The sequence below is a fragment of the Mustela nigripes genome, chromosome 2 (genome assembly GCF_022355385.1).
Source record: "Mustela nigripes isolate SB6536 chromosome 2, MUSNIG.SB6536, whole genome shotgun sequence".
Classification (NCBI taxonomy): domain Eukaryota; kingdom Metazoa; phylum Chordata; class Mammalia; order Carnivora; family Mustelidae; genus Mustela; species Mustela nigripes.
This window is the reverse complement of record NC_081558.1, coordinates 27,438,775-27,460,271: the sequence shown is the minus strand read 5'-3', so window position 1 is coordinate 27,460,271 and position 21,497 is coordinate 27,438,775.

Sequence of the window (21,497 nt, the reverse complement as noted above, 5' to 3'; positions counted from 1 at the left end):
CTGCACGTAACTTTTCATGTTTAAGTACGTTTCCAATAAACCTAGTCTAAGATAGGGGGTTACCCAAAGTAGTCTGAGACTACTGTGTCTTAAGGAAGGGTAGTCAAATAATTTCCCAAAGAGGCAAGAATTACAACCAGGAAGACAAAGTGTGTTACAACCAAAAGCTATAGACCAAACTCAATAATCCAAAGCAAAATGAAATGAGATTTAAGATATAGGTAGAATTAAGTATTTGAGGGCAAATTCCAAGGGCAAAAAGGAATACAACATTTTACATCTGAATCTGTCCTATCTGTTTCAATTATTTGGTCCCCCATGGAATCTTCTGATTTCTCAGAACACTCAACTAAAATGCTCTCTAATAAACCTTCAGTTTGAGGATCTTATAGACCAATCACACTGGTCATAACCATACCTACTGCCTACACCAGAGAATGGGACTATGCAAACATACTACTACCCACCACTCCTCTCCAGAGTTCCACTTGAAATTCCAAGGTTAAGTAGCCCATCTGTCTATTATGTCTATATCCCAATCCTCTGCCTCTCTCACCATTGTGTTCCATAGTCCTGGCCATGAGTCAGATCCTCTGGACAGCTGTCTTTCTACTGTTCACTCTGAAAGCTCAGTCCATTGCCAAGAAGGTACCTTAAATTCTCAATAATGTTTACTGTATGTGAAGATGGGTTTGGGTTTTTGTTGTTTTTTTTTTTTTTGTAAGTTTGTTTTAAACATGGATATATTTTTCTCCCAGGCACTTTTTTTCCCTGCCCTAATCAGGAAGGAGATCTAATACTCTCCTTCTTCCTTCCAAGGCCCAAAACAACCTTTACTTCTCTACATCTAGGCTATAATGGCAACCATTGACTGGGCACCTACTGTGAGCCTGGTACTTTTCTGAGGGCTCTAATGCTTTATCTTGTGTAATATTGATAATGACCTTGTGAAGCAATCATTACTGTTATCATCCCTATTCTGCAGATGAAGAAAGAAAGGTATAGGACCTAACTTTCCCAGGTCCACATGATTCAAGCCAGGATTCAAACCGAGCCAGTGAGATATGGTCCATATATACAATGGAGTATTATGCCTCCATCAGAAAGGATGAATACCCAGATTTTTTATCAACATGGACAGGACTGGAAGAAATCATGCTGAGTGAAATAAGTCAAGCAGAGAGAGTCAATTATCATATGATTTCACTTACTCGTGGAGCATAAGGAATAACACGGAGGACATTGGGAGAAGGAAAGGAGAAGTGAGTTGGGGGAAATCAGAGGAAAACAACGTAAGAACAAAGAGCGGCTAACAAAGTGGAAACATATTCCTTATACCCTAGAAACAAAGAAGATGTGGTCCATATACACTATGGAGTATTATTCCTCCATCAGAAAGGATGAATACCCAACTATTGTAGCAACATGGACGGGACTAGAAGAGATTAGTCTGAGTGAAATAAGTCAAACAGAGAGAGTCAATTATCATATGGCTTCACTTATTTGTGAAGCATAACAAATAGCATGGAGGACAAGGGGAGATGGAGAGGAGAAGGGAATTGAGGGAAATTGGAAGGGGAGGTGAACCATGAGAGACTACGGACTCTGAAAAACAATCTGAGGGTTGTGAAGGGGCAGTGGGTGGATGGTTGGGGGAACCAGGTGGTGGGTATTGGAGAGGACACAGATTGCATAGAGCACTGGGTGTGGTGCAAAAACAATGAATACTGTTGTGCTGAAAATAAATTAAAATTAAAAAAAAAAAAGAAACCAGGAACCACACAGTCTTTACTAAGCCAATCTCCAATCCTGCATTTTTCTATTGTTGTGGTGGTTGTTGGTGGGTTGTGGTTGTTTACCAGTGACTTCCCTCTGAGTAAAGGATAAAATTCAAATTCCTAAGCAAGACCTTCAAGGTATTACATGGTCTTCCTCAACCTGCTCCCCTCCCATCACTGCTCTCCCCCAGGATTCAGTCAGTATCCATACAGTGCTCCACATGGAGCATTGCCAGACCTCTTCATAGCTGTCTGTCAGATATGTTCCTTCCTGTTCCCCTTCTGGTAAAAATCTACAGGAACAGATGACTTCTTAGATGGATGGCTAGGGGAAGGAAGAGGAAGAGGGTTAAGGATGGCAGTAAAGGAACAAACGCAAGATGACGTAGAAATGTTTGCTCTAAGCATCTGCAAAAATCAGGGTGTCATTATACTTTAAGAGCACCCTCGAGGAAAGAAAGTGGATAATATAAAGCACTTAACTGGGCCTTCTCAGACCAGAGCAGTTGATGGAACACCCATGTATGAATACCATGAAAATAGTAACTACCACAATTAAACCATGATGCTTCCAACAATCATCTAAGTTTCACTATGATTATGTCTTAATGATTAGGCATGAGATGTAGTTTATATGGATTAGCAAAGCAAATATGTTGGGAACATTATAGAATAGAACTGCCATTCTGAGAGCTGATAAAATGAAGAAATGAACAGAACTTACCTACATAGCTGCAAGCTACTTAGAAATAATGATGAAATCCTTTTCTAAAATAAATGTAAAAATGAAAAAGTCAGTTATCTAACATTTCACTAATAATTTATGAGATGTACTTCCAAGTACTTGTCATATTACTAGGAAATTTATATACTGATTATTATAATGAACTTAACCATTAGAGCTGATACTGTTATATATTAAAACCAAATCTACCTGAGTCATTAATTTTGGGTACTTTTAAAAGAACATTTATGTATATCGTCTCATTTAATTATCCATTATTTATCTTTAAAATGACTCTCATATCTTGGGTTTAGGTCTTTTATATTTTGAAATTTTGATTTTCTAGAAAAAATTATGGAAGTAAAAAGAAAAACAACGTAAGAACAAAGAGCAGCTAACAAAGTGGAAACATATTCTTTACACCCTAGAAACCAGGAACCACACAGTCTTTACATATTGCAAGAATTTAGGCTTTACCATATACCGATGTTAATCACAGAAAAAAAAAAAGTTCCCACGGGAACTAAGTGTTTTTTAAGTGCTATGTGGATTCTCTTATAAGAGCAGCTTAGGAAACAGGATACTAGTCATCCTTGCAGAAACAAGGATCACTTAACACTAAAGGCACACAGCATTATGACACAGTAATTAGGCTAAGTTCAGGGGAACCCAGACAGCAAAGACATTGCTCACAAAATGACAGATACTGCATAAAATTGGATATTTCATAAAGTTAATAACAGTGATATTGGAAAGTTGCTCAATCACATACTCCATCCATTGACAAGTGAAGATCTAGCAAAGCTAGACCTGTTAAAAACAGAAGAAAAAGCTTACAAGCATGGCGACAAAGAGGGTTACCAGAAGAAAACAGTGTGAATGTTAAATGACCAAGAGAGACTTTTGAGGACATTGATAAAGTCTACAATTTTGTGCTGCAAAATTCAAGTATAAAGTAAAGGCTATGACATCATGCTATTGTATCATTTTGCTCCATAAAAATATCAATACCAGACTTAATCTCAGTAAATACCGATTAGTACTATTATTATTATTATCACTAGAGTAATGGGGGAATGAGGAACATTTGACTCCTCAGCAGGGAGGACATCCCAGGAATAAATGCTGAGACTTTACTGTCCCATTTTCAAATTTCTTGATGGTGCCTCCCCTTGGCTGAACTCAATCTGAACCTGTAAGTATACATAGAGATCAGTTCCCTTAGGTTGAGAGACAAGTAGGCAAGAGAGGACAGTGCATCCAGAGGGGCAAAAAGAAGACGCCCAGCACACAAGCACATGCGCGCGCGCATACACACACACACGTGTAAATACATACAACCTGGGTTCTGTTAGGCCAGATTCCAAAGTTCCTAGCTATTTAATTTATCTGAACAACAAATTCATTTTGAGGGCTTGTTCTGTGCCCAGTACAGTTCTAGGTGCTGGAGGCACTGCCATGAACAACACTGACAGAGTACCCACCATGGGTACCTATGACTTTCATGGACTCCTTCCACCATAAAAAATATTAAAAATTCTATTTTATGACTACATTTAAAAATCAATTTAATCCAGCCTGGATTCCTTATTCCATATTCATTATTATTATTATACCCATTTTTCCTCTAATTTTTAAAGAAACTAAAACATTTTCAAGGACCATCAAAAGTATCATGTATCTAAGGCACTTTGCCTACTGTATCCAAAGGGTAACTTGACAAGCCCTGGTCTTTGCTACCATGGAAATTATATTCTGGTAGGGGGAGATAATAACAAAAAGTTATAAGTAAAGCAAGGTGAAACTATCAGAAAAGTGTAGTAAAGACAGTTGAACGAAGATCTTAGAAAGTGATCAGGGAACTGTGGCTGTACAGTCAGAGTGTCCATGGCAGGCTCCCTGAGTGGAACACACTTGACATAAGAACCTCAATGACTAGAAGGAATTAATCTTCTGAAAATCTGGAGGACCTGAAGGAGGAGCCGATGATATAAAGGCCCTCAAGCCAGAAAGAGCTTGGGATTTCTGAGAAGAGTAAGAAGGCTAGTGAGGCCTATCAAAAGATGGAAAGAGGGACAAGATGAAGGAGGTTGGCAGGGGCCAGGTCATACAAAGCTTTACAGGTAAGAATTTGGGTTTAACTTTCAGCTGGGGAGTTGCATGGCTTTATGTGGAGAATGGATTAAAGGGAAAAGCAGAGAGACTGCAACTACTGGAGCTCACCCAGGTGAGTGAAGAGGCTGCTTTGCATCAGGATGAAGAATGGAAATGAAAAAAAAAAAAAAAAAAAAGATAATGGATGTAAGATGTCCTTAGAATTTAGAGTCAAGAGGACTCTTAATGAATTGATACAAGAAAGGAAGAGCAGAGAGGAGTCAAGGATGAGCTAGGGTAGGAGTGGTGGGGTTAGCTTGAGAACCTGTGGGATGGGAGTGTCATTCAATAGGTCTGGCTTCCATAAACCCTGCCACTCCACTTACATTAGTAACCATAAAATATATTACAGTGACACAATATATTATAAAACACAGATTTACAATGTTGTGCACATTTGTTGTGGGAGCACACCAAATTAGTGCATTTGTGTTATTTCCAGTGACATGGAAATACTGCTTTGGCTGCCATACTGCTCGCTGCGAACAGTGTTAACAAAACCTTGCCTCTTGATTCCTTATCTTGCCCTTTAACCAACTGTGGGTATTTGACTAAACAACATTTGCTTTTTGGACAAACCTGTCCCTCTAGAAGGACCTAATTGGTTCAAGATTGGCTGCCCCATTTTGTCATTAAACACTCTTTTGATCCATCATACTCAATTTCTTTTCTGTGTTCCTGATAAAATTTACCATTTGGATTTTGAATCTTTCTTTGTTCATTCACATACATATTAAAGCATCTGAATTCTCATTCAACTAGATTATTAACCCATCAAGGGATGATAAATTCAAGTTTCTTTATTATTCCTCTTGTGTTCTCATTCTCTGTACTTTCTCTGGGTGATCTCATGGTTTCATTCATTCTACAAACACTCGGCACTGTTTAGATGCAATGACAGCAATAATAAGAGCTAGCATTCCCATAGGGCTCACAGTGTGTTGCCAGCATTCATTTCATCTTCAAGATGATCCTGTAAGATAGATACTAATGTTATCTCCATATTAAAAATGAAAAAAAAAAAAACAAAAAACAAAAAACAAAAGACCCTGAAGGCTAATGTATACTGCGGAACTTGACCAAGGGCGCAGCTAGTGTCCTGTGGAGCCACAAGTCAAACCCAGATAATGGGACTCCAGTGCCCATGTGTTGTAACAACCCCCTAAACTGTCTGCTTTGGCCATGCATCTGAATTAGAGACCCAAATATCCAGTTTCTTCATTTCTATTTGGATGACCCATAGGAAAATAAAATTCAAAGTACTTAAGCTTATCTTTCTCCCTACAGGTGTTCCCTCCCCTTTAAGCCCCAATACATGGTGTTTCATACACCCAACTGAGCAAGCTTAAAAACTTTGAAGTTATTCTTGACTTTGCCTCAGCAAATTTCATCCCCAACCAGCATCCAGTCATTGATAATGTCCTGTATCTTTTACCTTTTGGTATCTTTCAAATTTATTCATTTCCCTATCCTCACTGTTCTAACTTCATTCTGGTACTCACCCTTTGCTACCTGATTTTACTGCAATAGACTTCTGGTCTCTGCCAATAGCAAGGGTCATATCTGTGCTGAAAAGACTATGAGGCCATGATCGGGAGCAGTGGACCTAGTGTTGTGGCTGATGGTAATGTTAGAGTTGTGGTTGTTTGGTGATGTCTGTCATAGGAACAGTGGGCAGGTGGTAGCACTTGTACCAAAACTTGCTAGCCTTGCCCTAGCATACTAACACAATACTTAATACATGGACGGTACATAATAAATGATGCAGAATGAATGTAAAATGACTTGAATGTCTTACTGTCTCTGAGACACTAAGCACAAGTTAGTCAACAGTTGTATATTGGGATGGATGATCTTTGTCACTAATGATAACAGATCATTTCTTTTCCACTAATCCAATCTAATTTAAGTTTTCAAAAACTACTTCTTGTTTTGTGCCATATCTGTTAATGCATGCCAAGTCTCTTAAGTTTCTCTCTCATCTCGGCCTACTATCCCTGCCCCATATCATCATGTGCCCTACAGCTGGCTATGGGTAGCCTGGTGAATTTAAATTTTGACAATCTACCATGGAAAATTCTATGTATCCATTTTATTACTTGTCCTCAATAATAAAACTGTTCCACTCATAATATGAACATATAACATATAGGAAGAATCAGTGACATGTAGAAATGCCAGCTTCTCGGTCCTTTACAAGTTTAGATATGACTGCTATGTCAGACTTTCACCTTGTTTCAGAAACTAATGTTTTCCTGGTCACAATAGTCTAGCCATTAACCTCTTGAAATATGTTCTGACCTCCTTAATAGGGTCTCTTTTTCTTTGTCCACTCCCTCAACATGTCAGATATTTCCCCTGCATATGATGAATACTTTATATTTAGCTGACTGCTTTATTTTTTACTTCTCAGGCAAAGTGAGCTTTTTATATATTAAATTGTCTAGTAGATATAAAAAAAAGGTGTTATTTTCTTCTATATCTTTGTTCTTAATACAGTCAACAAGCACATTCACTAATTCTCATTTAATTTATAAAGGTTATAGTGGTTTGTTGGGCTGCCTCCCTCAAGATTCAAGGAGCTTACTAATAATGCAGAGCTGCTGAACCATAGCATCTACTGGTCTGTAAAACTAAAGACATTTTAACATTTGCAGGACTCCGGCCTAGTGCAATTAATTCTGATCAGATGTCCGCAGTCCAGAGTTGTTATTAGCTGGAGAGTGTTAGACAGTGCTGGCCATTTTGAAGGTGAATCTTCGCAAGTGCACTTTGTTGTTGCCAAATAATTAGGAGTTAACATCCGAGTTTATATTAAAGATTGCAAATGGATAGGAAAAGTATTTCTGCAATTAGTCAATTTTTTGCTGTTCTGGCTTTTTTTTTTTTTTTTTTACAACGGAAACTCAACCTGCTTATATAATTCCTATATGTCAAGTAGCATAAGTGTTTCTCAAGTTATAACTAACTCAGCTGGCTGAAAGGGAGCTTCAGATATTCAGGGAAAGGGAATGCATAAGCAAAGAATTATATATGTCTAAAGCTTTTCTAACCATGACATAGGAATCATGAGTAGCAACAGAAATGAGGTGCCAAGGCCCAAGATTTCAGACAGTCTTCTCCCTGAAGTTTCTGGGAGAGAACAAACCCAGAGACAACAGGGAGATTTGAGTCCAATGACCAAGAACTGAAAATCAGACAGAAGTTTGGAATGGGGCCACACAGTGTCAGGCAAGTGAAGGACAAGCACAGAAGCTACTGGATATATTAGGCAAATGGATATGATCCTTTTTTGGGATTCCCATAAAGTTTTATTAGTTACTTAGAAGGTGGGTGAGGAAAAGGTTAGGGATGCACAAGTCACAAAATGCCACAAGGAATTATTAAACCTATTCTCTTCAAGGAAACTTGTAAGTAGCATATACAAGGCATATACAAAATAGCATATACAATAGTTGGAAGAAGCATATATGAATCATATACGAAGTAGCATATATAAAACACATTCAAAGCCAACTTGTTCTCAAGAAACATACAGACCAGGTGGGAGTCGGTCATGAAGGAGAGCCACATGAGTCAAAAGGAAGCACGTAGTGTAACAAGAACAAAGCGTTCATCCTGGGTTCAGTTCTGAGTCTGGCATTAACTCTCTACGTAACCTTAGGCCAAAACAAGACAAAACAGAAACCAACCCAGAGCTAATCTCATGAGGTTGTCTCAATGTCTCATCTCAACGAGAGATGGGGGGGGAGGGGGAATATATATATATATATATATATATATATATATATATATATATATATACACATAATATATCTATGATGGTTTGGGGAGCATGCAAAAGCACACATTCATTGATAGATGGCAATAGTAGCAGCTGCAAGCACGTTACAAGGAGTATGATTTGTAATGAAGTAGAAGTTCAACAAAGCATCATTGGCAGCACACAGGCAGAAACCTATTCAAACTAGAAAATCTATAATGATATTTCACAATATCCAGTCTTCCCTGTCTCAGTAAATGCTAAATCCATTTGCACAGGCCAAAAATCTCAGTGTTATCTTTGGCTTTTCTTTCTATCATACCTCAAGCTCAACCATCAGCAAATCCTGTTGGCTCTATCTTCAAATATATTAATATATTTAGAATTCATTGACTGCTCCCTACCTCTCCTGCTACCCATCTCCTTCAAATACCATCTCTCGTCTGGATTCTTCAATGGCCCCCAAGCTGGTCTTCTGCTTCTGCTCTTTCCTCCCATCATCTCTTCTCAACTCAATAGTGCCAAGGATCCTTTTAAAATCCAAGATCACATTCTCCCCTGCTCAGAATCTTCCAAAGGTGTCCCATCTCACAGAAAGTAAAACTCTAGGTCCTTATGATGCCTGCTAGACTCTTGGGATTCAGCCCCCTGCTTTGTGTCTGTCTACATTCCCCTCACTCACCCCTAATTCTATTCCTGATATGTTGATCTTGATGTTCCTTGGCCATATTCACATGCTCCTGTTTCAGTCCTTTGCATTTTCTGTTTGTGTTAGTTTGGACACCCCAAGATGCAAATGCCAAGATGGGATTAGCTGAGCAAGAAATGTATTGAGGGGATATGTGGGTGAAAGATAAAGGGGATGGACGGGGAGAAGATGGGAAGGGCCTTTGACCACAGTGCCAGTCAGACACCCAGAAGGGTAGGGAAAGAGGATTGTCAATGCCGAAAGGTTTCAGACTACAATGCAGTCCAGTGGGGTGTCTCTGAGCCACAGCTTCCTGTCAGAGGTATCCTCATCTCATGGAATAGTCCTGAATTAGTACTCCATTCTGCTCAGTTACTGGCTAGGAGAGGATCAGGGGAAGTGTGACCTCCATGTGAATGTGGTTGTGGGACCAGAATGTGGCAGCCAGACTGTAGTCAACTATGTTCCCCAGGAGGAGACCTATGCCCACCATACTGTTCCCTTCACCTAGAATGATTTATTTATTTATTTTTATTTTTTATTTTTGCCAGATACCAGCATGGTTAGCCTCCTCACTTCCTTTAGGTCTCTTTTCAAATGTCACCTTATCAGTGAGCCTCCCCTGATTACCCAAATAAAGCAGTACCCTCCACACTGGCACTCCCTAGCCACCTGACCCTGGTTTATTTTTTTCAATAGTGTTTCTCTCCATCTAACATATTATATAATAACTTGTTTGTTATCTCTCCTCTTACAAGAGTGTAAGGTTCATGAAGGCAGGAATTTGTTTTGTCATATTCTCAGTGTTTAGAACAACACAAATAATACGTGATACATAGAACTTGCTCGATACATACACTGTAAACAAATAAATTTTAAAAGACACAGGTTAATTTCATTGTTGTGCACACATTTAAATTCCCTTCTGATTTTACAACCTGATCTCTCCATATAAAGTTATTTAATCTTCTATACAATAATAAGCAAAACTATTAATACATATTCAAGGTATAGAGACTTAATATTAAAATGTAATGGATAAATCACATAGTGAAGCAGAATCCTGTAGAATCCTTTATGTAGGGGTGCCTGGGTGGCTCAGTTGGTTAAGTGCCTGCCTTTGGCTCAGCTCATGATCTCAGGATTCTGGGACAGAGCCCCACATTGAGCTCCCTGCTCAATGCAACCCACTATTCAACAGTTCTATGGGACATGCTCCTAATCACTGCTCAATAACTCTATAGGAGATTCCCGTATCATGGCCTCTGTTTGAGGGAGTTCCAGTGGTCTCCTCAAGGTCTGAGACAATTTTGCTACTGTCTAAACTCACATAGCATCATAAAAAGATGAAAACTATCGGTTGTTTGGTGCCAGGTACAATGCTAAGTACATAAAGTGGCTCATATAATCTCCATTATGATATTGTAAGGTGGTATTACTATATACTTTTTATAGATAATAAACCTGAGGTTCACAGAGATGAAATAACTTGCATACTCACATAGCTTATAAATATAAAATCAGAATTCAAACCTAAGGAATCTTGATTCTTTCCACTCTGCTTACACAATGGAAACAATTTCGAGAGCAGGAGTTATTCCCAGGAAGCAACACTAAATCCCAATAAAGAAATATTCCCTGTCTTAGTTATCTCAGGCTGCTGTAACAAAGTACCATAGACTAAGTGGCATAAAAACAACAGAAATTTATTTCTCACAGTTTTGGAGGCTAGAAGTCTGAGATCAGGGTGCCAGCATGATTGAGTGAGGCCCTCTCCCTGATAGTAGACCTCTTGCTGTGTCCTCACATGGCAGAATGGATGAGAGAGCTCTCTGGGGTGTTTTATAAAAGAACAAATCCCATTCTTGAGGGGTCTATCCTCATGATCTAATTATCTCCCAAAAGCCCCACCTCCCAATACCAACCCACTGGGGGGTTAGGATTTCAATCAAGGAATTTCAAGAGACAAAAACATTCATTCCATAACATTCCTTATCCCAGGAAAGAGAATTGATGACAGGTATGTAGCTGAACTGCTATGGACAACTGATTGCAAAGTGCCCTCCAGTTTGGGGGGCTGAAGTGTTTATACTGTGGTTACACTGTGTCTTTATCACCACTGCATGTTGTATATGGGGTATAAATGGTTTTTTTCTGTAGTTCACAAGTCTTCAGATCAATAAGAATTTGTACTCAAGGAGCTATACTCAGTGATTCACATCCAAGCAGACTATCCACCCTCAGATGTGAATTCAATGAAGAGATCCTTGACACCTAATGCTTATGATGTAATTTGGCTGAGGTCTTGGAAAAGAGTGAGTGTATTTCATGTAGGAGGAGGTATGTAAATAATTCATGGCCAGAGAGTGAACTGTGGTAGTTTAAGGATTGCCATAAATTTTTTGAGTAGTAATCCTCTTCCCCTAGAATCTCAGTTGGCATTAGTGGCTTGTTCAAACGATTAATTGCAAATGATGCAAATGATATTCTGTGTCTTCTAAGACTAGGTCATAAGAAGGCTTGCAGCTTACACCTATTAGAACGCTTATTCTGGGTAAAGTCAGCCATCAAGTAAGAAATCTGACTATTCTGAGACTGTCTTGCTACTCAAGCTTGACATATGAAAAGACTTTAACAAGAAAGGGGAAGAGACACAGAGAGAGAGAGAGATGCCTGACCAGCTCCAGGCCATCCAACCCAACCCAGGCAGCAAGTATGGGACTAAAGAAGTTCTCTTAAACATTCCAACTCCACCAGACACAGCATGTGGAAGAAGTAAGGAACCCAGCCTACACCTAGAACCAAGCCCCTGGGCATATAATTCCAGTGGAATTGTTTCAACCATCTCTGGCCATTTAAGTACCCTAGCTGAGACTTTAGTCATCGAGATGCAGAGATAAACTACCCTCACTCTGCCTGACCTAAATTTCTGATCCACAAAATTATGAGCTTAACAAAATGGTTGTTGTTTTCTGCCACTAAGTTTTTTATTTAGGAAGGAGTTGTCAGACAGCAATGGGTAACTGGACTACACTGTTCTAAGGACCCCCTATGGGAAATGGTGCCCCATCACTAACTAGTTGTTTGCAATCGTCATTTTATTAAAATCAATGGTATGTTCATTATCATTAATTATTAATCTTATCATTAAAGTAATGCAGGTTTATTAGGAAAATATATTAAAGTATAAAAATGAAAATTAAAATCACCTAGAAGTCCACCATCCAGGGATATATTTGCATTTTTAAAGTGTGTATATGTGTTTCAGGATGACATTCAGTATATGCAACCATTATCTACTGTTGCATAAAAGCATACTCAGATTAAAGGCTCACAATATCAATAATTTTATGATTGTTTACAAGTCTGTGGGTCAGTGGGGTTATTCTGCAGGCAACTGGTAGGTCTGCTGGAGCTGAATGGATGGTGGGCAGGTTGGTTGGTTTCTGGAGCCAGAGCTGTGACGTCTCTGTTCCATGTCGGCTCTCATTCTCAAGGAAGCGAACACAGGCTTCCTCACATGGAGGTCTCGGGACAGCAAAAGCATGAGGAGATTAACTACAAGATCTCCTATAGCCTACACTCAGAGCTCCTGTAACATCATCACTTGTGTCCCATACTCCTCATCAAAGCAAGCCAAAGGATAGACAGATTCAAGTGGGTAGAGAAAGTGACTCCAGCTCTTGACAGGATAGCAGCCAATTCACATGGCAAAACGGATGTATGCAAGGATAGGAGGAATCTGCAGCTAACATCATCATCATCATCATCATCATTATTATTATTATTATTTACAAGGCCATACTTGAAATTTTTTACCCATATTTTTATAAATTGCTATGCTTGGAAAATATAATCAAAACAGTATGGGTAAGTAAACCCTGTCCATAATCCTCTAAGAAAGACTGTTATTATATCTCAGATAGATGAGTTCTTGTCTCAATATTGGGAATAGAGTGTCTTTTCTCTAAAGAGAAAACGCCTTACAGCTCTCAGGGCCAATTTTTTGACTGAACAGGTGAATTAACTCATTTTCCATTTCTCCTGCTCCAAACTGATGGATTATTTAACACTACCTAAAGGGGTGCCTGGGTGGCTCAGAAGTTAAGCGTCTGCCTTCAGCTCGAGTCATGATCCCAGAGTCCTGGGATCAAGCCCCACATCAGGCTTCTTGCTCCATGGGAGCCTGCTTCTCCCTCTCCCACTCCCTCTCCCCCTCCCCCTGTTTGTGTTCTCTCTCATTGTCTTTTTGTCAAATAAATAAAATCCTTAAAAAGAAAAAACAACGCTACCTAAACACCACAGAGAGGCACATAGTCACCACCTGAAGGGCTTTCTCATTCTCTGAACTGGATAATTGAGTGACATAATAGCCATAGCGACAGGGACACTAGATATAAAGATGAATTTTGTTGCTATATTCTAATTGAGCATTTATCTCAAGGATTTGTAAATACCCTAAACTGTGGTACAGAGGTCACCAAGATTTATTTTTGAGAGAAATGTTTATCTCTGTCCTGCTTTGGGCAAAAACATCCCAGGAGCTGAGGTTATAAACCCTGAATAAATTAAATCCCAGGGATACAAAAAGGTTAAATGAAAAGGTCAAAGTCAGGTGATGCAAGAAGGTGAATCAGTTTGACAAACACCTGGGAAGTGAGGGTGAGAACCGTACCCCTGTCCTCAGCCATAATGTGGACTTCTATTGTCCATGGACACAGCTATTAATCAAACAGGTTATTTTTGGAATATCCTAGAAATGAAAGTGCCCTTCTGGGTTGTTATTGTCCTCTCTTAGGTCAGTGATACATGACAGACCTATCATGACGCCTGTTGAGGGGGGAAAAAAATCTACCAAGTTCTTTGTGTCTTAAAAGCGCAGAAATTTTAGCGAAGGTAAGGGCCATACTCTGTCATAATTCCTTCAGCACCCTTCTTGATTGAATACCTTGTTTTGACAGCTTCCATCGTGCCCATTTTGATGTGACATGGTCTAATAGCCTGGCATTAAATGGCAATCAGAGAAAGAGCAAGTGAAGAAAAGAATTAGAAGTCTGTGCCCTCGCAAGAACCCATCTGGTTTCATCTGGTTTCAAGCTCCTGCTCCTCCTCCCCACTAGCTGTGTGGGCTTGATTAAGTTAATTCACCTGTTGAGCTTCGGTTTCCCCATCTGGGACATGGTGAGAAGCTGGAGAAAACTGACTGAGATAATGCAAGTAAAACATTGGCACAGTGCCTGGCACATGGCAAGTACTGAATACATGTAAGCCCTGAGAAGTAAGCCCAGTTTGGTGCCACGGACCTCAGTCACAGGGCTGTCAGTGGGTCAGAAAGCAACTGCATCGGAGGCTTTTCTCCACTGTAATGAGAGGAACACACTATGCCTTGTTATGCGGATACAGGACAGGACACGATCCGCATTGCAGCTGGATTCACGGAAGAGCTAGGTACACTATAATGAATCTAACCAAATTTGTGGGATGCTAAGACTCTGTATGTATAGAAATTTATCATTCTCTCCGGATGCATATAATAAAACTTGAAAATAGGGAAACTGAACAGACCCCAATGCCACTTATTAAAATTCAGAGAAACAAACTGAATGTAGGTATTATACCTCTGAGGAATCTAGTTAACATCAGAAGTTATTTTTCCTCATTTCTCAAAATATTCACTTTCCCTCACAGGCAAAGGAACATTGTGCTGGCTGCTACTAACAAAGAGAGGCGTCAGGCACAGATTTCAACAAGTCCAGTTCCCTAAGAAAAGACAGATTTCACTAATCACAGGGTAATTAATAACCCATAAGTACCTAGACTCAAAACAACGTACTAAAAAGTAAACATGTATTTTTATGTAATTTTGTGCAGGAGGCTGTTGTTTTAGTGAATTCTAACTCATTTTCCCTCAGTTCATTCTCAGCATTTTATGCATATGTAGAGTTCTAATCTGGGAGATTTATTCAGCCCACTGTATCTCTCAGGTACTATTCTCCAGTGTTGCTCCTTGACTTTAAAATGATGGTATAGTGGGGCACCTGGATGGCTCAATGGTTAAAGCCTCTGCCTTCGGCTCAGGTCATGATCCCAGGGTCCTGGGATCATGCCCCACATCAGGCTCTTTGCTCAGCAGGGAGCCTGCTTCCCCCTCTCTCTCTGCCTGCCTCTCTACCTACTTGTGATCTTTGTCACATAAATTAATAAAATCTTTGGGAAAAAAAAAGATTGAACAAATTAAAAAAAAAAAAATGATGGTATAGTATCTTCTAGGCCCAAACACCTACTCTGGTTCCCAACTTGCATCCTGTTATCACAACAATGATATTTTTGGAGATTTGAACTGGTATAGGATGTTATGGTCCAGCTCCGCTAAGTGATATTAAAAAAAAGAAAAAACATTAAAAGAGAAGAGATTAAAATCATAAGTATAGCAGAAGGAGATTCCCAGCTTAGCTGGAAATCCTATACTTCATGAAATAAACAGGTGTCCAGAGGTTAGGCAGAAGCTCTGGTACAGGGAAATTTTGTAGAAGAAAATTAAGGTACTGAGTAAGGGTTAACTACTGTCTTCTACAGGCACTCAAGAATGATGGCATCCAGAGGACCCCACCAGGAGACTACAGAGGAGGCCACCTAACTGCCTCCTTACCAAACATACAGATTTCCTTTCAGAGTACGCATCCCTAAATTTAAAGTAAATCAGTGGGGAAACAGGATTTACTTTACATGATGCACTTTACTGGCAGTTCTTGGAACATACCTATTTCATAAGAGCAAAGGAGAGCTGTCCTCCCTCTGATCCAAACTTCAAGAGGGATGTGGGTCAAATTCCACGAGTTACAATATGGTCAGAAGGTTTAACACTCCTAGAAAACAATCTAGAGCCTTAATGATGACAAATACTCCAGCTTGTTTCTCATAAACACTGAAGCTGGAAATGTTGTCAGCCAGCGTGGCAACCCCTAGGCGGGGTGCAGAAGCAAGACTCATGGTACGTGCTTCCAGCATACATTCCATCAACAATGTCCAGCCTACTCAGCAAGCCATTTCTTTGCTCACTGATCTGTATCCTATTTGCCATGTAGACCCAGCAAAACAAACATTTTCAGTGACATGATTGCAAATGTTTCTGTCACATAGACCCATGGCAAACAATCTCCAGTCTGGATTTATTCTTGACAGGCAGGGCTCCGCTCCAGAAGCCTATGAGGATTCCTCTTACTGTTCACATCTCAGAGGGTGTCTCTCCTGGAAAACACACGAGAGTTCTGCCACAGCAAAACAGCAGCATGGGATCCTCCTGAGAACCAACGTCTCACCTAAAATATTCATGGCTCAGATTCCCAAAGGCTGATAGAGCGGTGCCTCAATTAATGACATTTCCCCTGGTACACAGTCAAAAACATGGGGTCCCAGAGATATGGTAAGAATGCTTCACGCTTTGCATTGTTATTAGTCTTCAGTATTTCACTGCTAGTGAGATATATCTTTTAATAAAAACATATGAAACCATGAAAAAATTACTCTAGCTCATTTTATGAACTGATCTGATCCTACTACTCATAAATTATGGATGGTTACATCCTGTGGCATTTTAGTTCTGCTCACTTTATAATTTAGTCTGACATTTGGATAGCCCTGGCCCTTCTGCATTAAAGTACTGTTGAATCACTTAATTATAACCATTATATCTTGGGGGAAAATGTGTACCTGTAATGACTTGCCACTGTTAAGTGGCCAATTGAAGACAGTGAAAGTAAGTTTTTGATACAAAGAACGAAGAGTTACTCTATTTAAAAAGAATGGTCTAAAGTTTAAAAAAAAAAAAACAACTTTGGGTGGCAAACTATAGAAATCTGTCTGAATGCTTTGAGCACAGTAATGGTGACTAACTGGGAATATCCAATAGTATGCCCTTGAATATAGAAGCAGCAATCCAGCCAAGCCCAGGAAATAGAGTCCAGAATCTACAAGCCAGTGGGAAGGAAACAGAAAAATAAAGCAAATGCACAGTATGAGGTCATATGAAATGAGAAATGACACGATCAATGGAGGAAAGAGAAACTGAGAGACAATGAAACTAGTTACTTTCCACTGGCTTGTAGTCTTCAATCTCCAAGCTTGACATTTTCATACTCCCCAAAGCAATCTTTTAGATGACATCCTCCTGACAGCCCTTCCCTCCATGCTCTCTGGTTGCTGAGGACCCTCAACATATGAATATAATCATATAAAATTTGTGGAACATCAAGAAGATGTTGTCTAATTCTCACTCTTACTAATTCTCACCTAAATGCAGTATTTCTATTAACATGGACAAAAACTGTGAGCTCTCTCAACAATGCACTTTGGTGTAGAATTAAAGAGCCCAGATCTCCTGGGCTCATATACTGTCACCTCCCTTTACTAGCTGTATGACTTTAGGCAAATAATCTTTTCATGACTCTGTTTCCTTACCTGTAAGGGAAGAATATGCACAGTGCCTACACCAAACAACTGCTGTGAGAACTGTGTAATAATATGTATAAAGATCTGAAAATAGCACCTGGCACATGGTAATTGTTCAATCAATGTCAGGCATTAGTTTGGAATGAACTGAATACCATTGTCCTTTATGTGACTTTCTAAAGTGGTTCAGTTTCATCATGAATGTCTTGATCATATCTTCAGTCTACAGATAACCTTCTCTTGTCCTGATTACCTCTCTCAACAAGTTAGTTACCTAATAAGTGATTAAGTCAAAGCTAAAATCTAAGAACTCTTGTTACCTCAGAGTTCTTCAGATATAATTGATCAAACAGCTAAAAACTCACATCAACTTTATCTTCCACACTTTAAAAAATCTTCTCCATATGGCATAAAGGATGCTGAGTGAGAACACCCCAACTTGGGAATGAGACAAATATGTTTTGGAATCTCTCAGTTACAACGCTGAGTCACTGAGATAACTTCAAACATGTTAATTTCCCTAAGGTTCAGTTTTCTCATTTGTAAAATCAGTACAATAATAATACCTACCTCTCGGGTTTGCTGTAGGATGACATCAAGTAATATATGTGAGGTGCTCATCACAGTACCTGTGCATCCACTATATGCTGCCTGTAATAATTCCCATTCTTAATAATATTATCCATGAGAGATCATCAAATACTTTACCAAAGACACAAGTATTACTTCTTTTGGCATCATTCTGATTAAACTGCTTGCTTTAAAATAAAATAACAACAACAACAAGATCCTTGAAAGTCAACCCATAGAGAGATCTGAGTTTAGGGACTATAATTCTAATTTTCAAAGTTATATCTCTGAATTTTCTCAAAGCTAAAGATTAGTGTCAAATTATAGTTCTTCTTCTCCTCACACCATTTCTACAGCCAAGATTTCAAAACTAATGAGATTTAGTCACCACAATTGTTTATTATCATTATTATTATTACTTATAGAGGCTGAACTGTGATGCTGTAGTATGGTTTCAAATAATGTGATGATCAGGGACGCTTGGGTGGCTCAGTTGGTTAAGCAGCTGCCTTCGGCTCAGGTCATGATCCCGGCATCCTGGGATCGAGTCCCGCATCGGGCTCCTTGCTTGGCGGGGAGCCTGCTTCTCCCTCTGCCTCTGCCTGCCATTCTGTCTGCCTGTGCTCGCTCTCTCCCCCTCTCTCTCTCTGATAAATAAAATAAAATCTTTAAAAAAAAATAAATAATGTGATGATCAGATCAGATCAGTTCTGACACAGAGTTATTCCATGACCAAAGCTGTACTCCAAATTTAGTCATCTCATACATGTGAACTCTGGCCACTAGTTGTAAGAGGGACTGATTTAAAAAAAAAAAAAAAAAAAGTGGATGCTAGCGGCAGTGACCATTCCCACTACTGAAAATACAAATTCAAAGCATGTTAGTACCAATGGCACCAACTGAATACCCAACAACTATAGATGAGAAAGGATTCACTGCTTCTGTTTGCCTGGGACTCAAGAAAAGGGGGGGGGGGGTAAACTTCATTAACAGAAACAATTTGTCTGGGTATACCATGAGAAGCAGCAAGCTTGTATTCATCCTAATATTCATTCTATAGACCGTATGTGAGAAATGAATAAGCCCACAGTAACATCTTAAGGGGACATCTTAAGGAGAAATAACAACTACTTTTATTTACATATATGCTCTTACTTCTGCCTTATGTCTGAAAAGTGATTATCACTTGACAGAAATAAAATTATAATAGTACGAATATAAATTTAATGTAAGAGTCAAACACTATTTTAATATTTATTTTGTGGAGATAAACAGTAGCAGCACATACGAATATAAAATGTATTATAAACAAGCCAAGGACTCACAAACTAATCCCATTTTAAATATATTTATTCAATGTGGCAGAGAATGAGGCAGTGTCAATAATTTGGCATCAAGGGCTTCCCTTGCCGGAGTGGGAAGGAAGTCCTTGAGAACATCATTATTCTACCTCCACATACAGACGGTGCCCTAGAGGATCCCTGAAAAATGAAGCTGATTCTAGGGGCTTCGCTCTGAAGGGTTCTGGAGACAGAAATGACAAGGAGGAGGGGCATATTGTAATCAGAGAGTCTTTTCAGGTGGCTGCTCTCTGTATACAAGATTGAAAACCAGCCTGCCACTGAGTAGATGAAGATGCGGGTGACCCCAAGCACACAGACCACCACTATCTATAGGAGACTCGAGTGGGTGTGGCAGAGAGTCAGTTCCAGAGAAAGCAAATTATACCAATGTCCCCCTGTCACACGATAAAAATGTACCTACTGTGAATGAAAAGGCAAGAGCCATCCCAGGCTGCAGGGAATGAGCTTTCAGACTGGCGTGGCTCCTACTAGAGCCTCTTCTAACAACCAGGGCTCCATCTCTGTGAGTGAATCTTTGTAAGACATGAAATTACCATTCTCTATCTTCATTTCATGTCTGTTTCCTCCCTAGGAAGCAACCTGCCATTTTGTATACATTCTCCTTTATTTCTCTTTTGTTATTCCCCCTAATTAGTTTTTAAAAAATAATAATAAAAATACCTCTTTTCTTCACTGTCACATATGTAGACCCCTGCCAGAGGGCCTGGCACCCACCAAGTAAATGTTCATTAAATATCTGTGTAGTAATGAGCAAATTACTTACTGATAGTACTTATAAAGGAACATTTTCAGGCAGGGATGACATATTTGCTTTATTCTGTGTGTCAAGAGCGTGAGGAGTCACCAGTGACTTCCAGGAGAAGGTAAATCTAGGCTCCACGGAAGCATGCTGCTTGGCTCTGCAGCTGAGAGCGAGGCGGCAGATGCCTGCCGCTCCTATCTTCCACCTCTGTTGGAGCGACTACAGTGAATACAACTCCGGTCCCACGGTTACATTGGAATGAGGTGTAGGAAGGGGATGGGGGAGACAAGCATCTGAAATTTTTAAATCTCCCTGGGTGATTCTGGTGTTCAGCTGTGGTTGAAAGCCACTGAGCTATCTGCTTCTTGGGAATTCGACTGGCCAATCCCAACAGCAGGCCCTGATTGACAGGGGAAGAGAGACATCTGAAAGGAGAGGAAGGCTCTAGACCAGACACTGCTCAGAGACTGAGGCCAGTGCACCTGGCTGCACAACATCCACCCATGCACGCAGCAGAGAATCGCGGCTCTTGCCTCTGCGTGCAGCCCACGTGCCCTCCACTTTCCACAATAATCACTGCTTCATAACTGCAAAGCCATGGATTTCTCAGTGCTAAATGGGAATGGAAAGAACATTTATTCAGAAATTCTTGATTTATGGTAAGCCAGATGTAAACCTCAAGAAGAATGAATCTCGTGTGTGCAGTGAAAATTTTTGTACAAACCCACAAAATGTCCAAGAAAAGTAAATAATGAGTGTCTAACTCCCTTTGTGTAATTTGGCTAATTATACAACTCTCAAATTATAACAGCGCTTGGGTAAACATAATACCTTATTTGCCACAAATTCCCTAGGTTTAGTTAACCAGTTACTTTTCTAATGCTTCAGGTATCATTAAAGCCATCCTATAATAAATGTCGGATCACTGTGTTGTACACCTGAAACTAATATAATATTGTACTGTCAATTATACTTCAATAAAAAAGCCATCCTCATTTAAGAATAAGCAGATGTATATCGTAACACAGCTCCAAATTTAACCCCGGATACCTAATAAATGTATGAGGGGAAAAATTATCTATTCCTGATATGCTATTTAATTACAAGGTTTGAAAAAGAAATAATATATGCTAATGATGAAATTAAAGGCTTTGAGATCTAATTTGATTACCTTCTGTGAACATTGGTTATAACTTGACTTGCAGCTAAATTTATCAAGATGCCTTTCCCATGCACATGGGGCTAAAAACAATTTTCAAGCAAGAG